Here is a 6,000-nt window from a genome sequence, read left to right as displayed (position 1 = left end):
AAAAACTGATTTCCATGTTTTGTTAGTTTTCGGTAATAATGAGGCTGTTTTCAGTTGCTGTTACTCACACCTCCCCTGCACTCTTTTCATCATGATAGGCTCTGTCTACCCAATCCTCTCGAATGTGGTCTCTTTCCCTGAAGTGTTCTCTTATTATCATAGCTAAACGAGAAACCTACTGCCTTTACTTCTATGATTCTAAACTTATCTTCTCACTTGGCACTTATCAACATACTGGCCTATTTTAGTTAGTTAAGCAACATTATATTTCCCTATTAAATTAGAAGTTTCTTGTGTTGACTGCCTTGTTTAGCATTACCCTCCACACAGTATTATATGGCCCTGTATTTATTAAGCATTAATTATTCAATTCACATTTGATGAATATGCAAATTATACTATAATGTTTTGTATATAGATCCTATAGCTTTAGAATTTAATTTCTTATACTCCTCTAATTAAAATAGATATGCTTTGCATTCTTTTATTTTAGTTATTTTTCGTAAGATGTTGCCACAGGAATGTGAGGTATTTAAAGCCAAGAAGGCATATCTTAATCTTAAATATATATTCATACTTATTTTTCCATTAGCTATTGAGTATTAAATTTTAAAAATATCTGTAGTGGACTTAACAAATGTCCTAAATTTGGTTTTTACAGATTCCCACTAGCTGGAACAATGTTACTACGTCTTCTTAAAAATGGATGAATTTGATTCAATAAAGGCAAAAGAAAGCTGAGTTATTGAGCAGTTATTATGTGCAAAGAAAAATACTAAATGTTTTATAATTATAATTGATAGTGAATTGTGTTCTCATTCAATAGTACTTGATACAGTTTCAAAGAATGATATAATCTCTGGATAAGAGATAATACAGTTTACCTATTAAGATCTTATTATAACCCACCAAAATTTATCAACTAATTGATAAAATATTTTCCAAGTGAAGTTTGAGCTTGTAGTTAATGGAAACAAAGATATTTTTACAACTGTTGGCAAAAAATATGCGGACTGCAACCATCTAACAAAGTAAAACTAGTTAACGAACAGTCCATGTCTGTGTCTTTTATTTTGCAATATAATTGGCAAAGCTAATGCTTTTGGATCCTTCTGAATTAGTGAGAGAATAAATAGACTCCTACATCTGGATAAATGTGGTTTATGGCTTTGTTCTGATTTCAGTATTTGGTGCCAGGTACTCATCACCTGGGGTGGGGTGTTATTTTGGTAAAATAGAACTCATTCCTTATTCTCAAAAGAATGCTCTATTTCAGAACAATGCTATTGCTAATGGAACTTTGAATTTAGAACCAAATGCCAAGAATGTTTTTAAACACTCTGTTATCCTTCTGATCAATTTAGATCAGCCAGACATAACATATGTGAGAAGTTATCTAAAATTTTCAGCAATAAAACTGATATGATGAAAGCTTTTTTCCCCTTAGGTATCATCTAGTATTGTTAGCCAGGTTGTTCTGATTGTTTCTTTTTTATTGTTTAAGGCTGTACCACACCACTCCTGTAATGCTCGCCAAAGTTCTATGGAATCATTGTTTGAGATTCACCATATGTGTCTTTTATCCCTGCCCAATAGGTATCTTGGCTACATGTCAGTTTGGCATTTGTTACTATAAGAACTTCAATTGGTTCACTTGCTTCTGATTCTATCCATGCTGTCAGCATAGAGACTTTCAAATAGCCATCTCTGGGACCAAAGAAACTCACAAGATAGCAACCTGTTTTAATTAGACCCTTCTCACCCAAGTACTTCCCACTCGAGACAATTGGTATAGTCAGTCTGCCTAGTTTGGGGTTGACTGATATCTGAAACACAAATCCCTCCTCACTCTGTTTTTGAGACCATTTGTCTAGAATATAGACAGTGCCAACAACCCTGTAATTTATTATATGGTAGTAATTTATTGTGGTCATTTTATACAGAGAAGAGACAGGGTGAAGAATGGGAGTAAGTGTAGAGCATGTGGCTTCTGTTCAGTTCTCTTTCTTGTGGATTAGTCAAGACATCAGAACCATATCATGAGATCCTCAGGCTCTGAGTTAAATCCAGTGTTCTTCATTCTGTTCAGCATCTCTTGTTCCCTATCTTTATTTATAGAAGTGATAGGAACTCCAGAATACATTGAAAATTATGGAACAAATATAATACTCAGAGAAAATTTCAAATAAGAATTTTATTAAATATAGAGCTTATCGTGGAGATTCTTTCCCCTCCCCTCAAACTACTGATATCAAGAACATTCTGAGAAGCTAAATATTGCCAAGAGGCTCATAAGAAGGCACAGGCCTTGCTAGTCAGGATCCGAGGTCTTAAGCACCACATGGAAGAGTACATTTAAGCAAATGGCCATGTAAGTATGGTAGTTAACTGGGCCATGAACATGAACCATTGGTCTCAAAAGGCCATTCCATATATGAGAGATGAAAAAAAGGTCACCTGGTTCTGTGGGTGAGAAAGTAAATCTCCGTAAGAAGACTGAAAGCAAGTGCCATCATGCATGATTTTAAGTTCTATATTTATTATATCGTTATGAGACTCCAAGCTAAGATGTTAACAAAAAAACAAATCTTAGCACCACCAAATTAAATCCATTAGATATCCCAGTGAAGCAAAAGTAAAATCATCCTTTAGGAATATTTCAATAACCCATGAAAGATTCCTATAGAAAAATAAATGGCTTCCCAAAGGACTATAAATCATGCTGCTATAAAGACACATGCACACGTATGTTTATTGCGGCACTATTCACAATAGCAAAGACTTGGAACCAACCCAAATGTCCAACAATGATAGACTGGATTAAGAAAATGTGGCACATATACACCATGGAATACTATGCAGCCATAACAAAGGATGAGTTCATGTCCTTTGTAGGGACATGGATGAAATTGGAAATCATCGTTCTCAGTAAACTATCGCAAGGACAAAAAACCAAACACTGCATGTTCTCACTCATAGATGGGAATTGAACAATGAGAACACACGGACACAGGAAGGGGAACATCACACTCTGGGGACTATTGTGGGGTGGGGGGAGGGGGCAGGGATAGCATTAGGAGATATACCTAATGCTAAATGACTAGTTAATGGGTGCAGCACACCAGCATGGCACATGTATATATACGTAACTAACCTGCACATTGTGCACATGTACCCTAAAACTTAAAGTATAATAATAAAAAAAAGAAAAATAAATGGCTTCATCAAAGATAAGTTTACATAAGCAAATTACCAAGCATGCAAATTTTGCTTTGTATATGTGTTTGCTTTGCACATACAAAGCAAAACTTTAAAAATATAAAGAGAAATTGACAGAAACAGAACTATAGTGGAGGATTTCCACCATCATGCTGTTTTGGCAAATTAATTAATTATACATACAAACATTCGTATGATCATTTTCTAGCTACCTACTTTCCTCTCAAAAAATAAATAACATGCTATACTTTAGAAAGTTATTATAAGAAATGATTTTGATTATATGTGTGTGTGTGTGTACATACGTATATGTATACATATATACAGGTATCGTACAGACAATAGCATCATGGTTTCAAATAATTTAAATAAAATAAAATGGGAAAAACAAAAAGTATATACAATAAATATTAATTTTTTCTCTCTGAAATAAAATGTATTAAAATGTTTCTAGAATTAGAACACTAGGTGTCTTCATTGATATCTTTGTGCATCTTCTGAATTTCTCAAAATTGCTATAATAAAAAACATAATTAGAGTGGTAGGACATGAAATAATCCTAAAACTTAGGGAAACATGTATAATTTGATATTGCTGAAGTTATGGATAAGTTTAGAAAATGGGTAGGAGTTGAGACTGCAAAGACTGCTAAGAGTCTCTTCATGAAATATTAATTGAACCATTTTTAAGAAATATGACTTCCCCCCACCCCCAGAGGTTATGGGACCCCTCTAAGAATTTTAAGTTCAGAAATGTTTATCAGATATATATTTTCAAAATCTCTCAGACTATACAGTATGAATTGTTGAGTGCAAAATCACCCAGGAAGCCAGACTACTGTATTAATAATAATAGTAGCTAACATTTGTTGGCTGCCTACAACATGCCAGAGACCAAATGTTGAACACTTTATATATTCTGTCATTTAATTTTGGCAACAAGTAAGAACTGTTATTGTCACCCTTTTACACATGTGGATACAGATGCTAACGAAGTTGTCTAGGATCACTCAGTCCCTGTTAGAACCTGGCTCCCATCATAGATAATCTAGAACCAACTCTTAGGCCCTTCCCCACTGCATTATGGTGTTGCTTGTCAAACATAGGAAGTGGAGCAGAGAGAAGTTCTTAGCAAAAGAAAAAGAGCAAGGGATGAGTCCAAGATGTTTAACTCAAATCACTTGTTGACAGATTGGTGGGATTAAGGACAGAAGGAAGTCAAGAATAATTCAGGAGAGACAGGTTGAATTGAATGCTTTTGCACATAGTAAAATCATTAATAAAGTCACTAGAGAAAATAGAAAATTTACTTTAATTTGAGGTGAATGTTCGTATCTTCTTCTGCTTGAGTGAGTAAAATGCAATGAAATAAAAATGGCTTAATCATATGATGAAGCAAGCATAGTATAGAGTGCAGATGCAGGATATGGCACTTACTCACTTCGTAGTTTTTAACAACTGGTTTCTTTATTTTTCTAATGGAGCCCAAGCTTCTAACCTGTTATATTGCAAGAGAGAACTATAGAACCTTCCACAAACTTCTTTCTATTCTCATTTTATCTAGAGCTTTTTAGAACAGCGGTACATATTGAAAATGTTTTATTTGGGTAATCAGAACAGAAAGATGTACATTAATACTAAGTACAAAAACATATGCTTTTCAAATGTATAAATTTTAAGCATTCATAAATTAACACCAAACTTTACTTACCAGTAAAAGCACATCTATTTTAACTCCTGTTTATTCATTAGATTAAACATTCTTAGGATGTTTGGTCTTTAAGATTTCGGCATTTGTACAAGTTTTGTTTAAAAATTTGAGATCATAGCATTTTCCATATGATATGAATTAAAATAAAAAACAAATACGTTTATATTTATAAGACTTTTCCGTAAAAAAATTGTATCACTATGGTCAGCTAATTGGTATATGAAATTTTCTTTAGACCCTTTTAATTTAGAAAACGATCAAGCAATAAATTTTTTTTCCTAAATGTTCTTGTTCTTAGTAGCAGAAGATCATATCATATCTGACTTATCTTAGAGGTATTATTCTTCAAAAGTTTAGACTTCAATTTTAATTGCCAATCCTTTTTGAGGTTTAGAATGATTGTTGACTCCATTATGAAGGTTGCCTTGCTAAATTATTGTTGTTGAAGTTGGACCTTTTAAAATTATTTTTAAATATCATGTTCCTTGTTGCAGAATTTAAATATACAGAGAAAAATGATAGTAAGCATAGATATAACCAGTACGGTCCATTTCACTTGCAGTGGAACAATAACTAACAGCTGAGCTCTGCTGGTACAGCTAATAGATTTAGCTCTATGAATGTACACCTATATGATAGTCATGCTTAGGTAAATAACAACCGGAGTTTTGGTGTTTTACAGAGTTTTAAGCGCATCCAGGAATTGGATAACTTCACTTTAGCAGTTCAGAGAATGTTCTCCAGTTTAAACATCCAGCCGGGCGCGGTGGCTGACGCCTGTAATCCCAGCACTTTGGGAGGCCGAGGAGGTCAGACCACGAGGTCAGGAGATTGAGACCATCCTGGCTAACGCGGTGAAACCCCGTCTCTACTAAAAATACAAAAAATTAGCCGGGCGTGGCGGCCGGCGCCTGTAGTCCCAGCAGCTGGGGAGGCAGAGGCAGGAGAATGGCGTGAACCTGGGAGGCGAAGCTTGCAGTGAGCCGAGATCGCGCCACTGCACTCCAGCCTGGGCGACAGAGCGAGACTCCGTCTCAAAAAGAAAGAAAAAAAAATCCTTGGTTAACTGTG

Source organism: Gorilla gorilla, chromosome 5 (genome assembly GCF_029281585.2).
Source record: "Gorilla gorilla gorilla isolate KB3781 chromosome 5, NHGRI_mGorGor1-v2.1_pri, whole genome shotgun sequence".
Classification (NCBI taxonomy): Eukaryota; Metazoa; Chordata; class Mammalia; order Primates; family Hominidae; genus Gorilla; species Gorilla gorilla.
The sequence above is the reverse complement of the archived record's forward strand: the minus strand, read 5'-3'. Positions refer to the sequence as shown.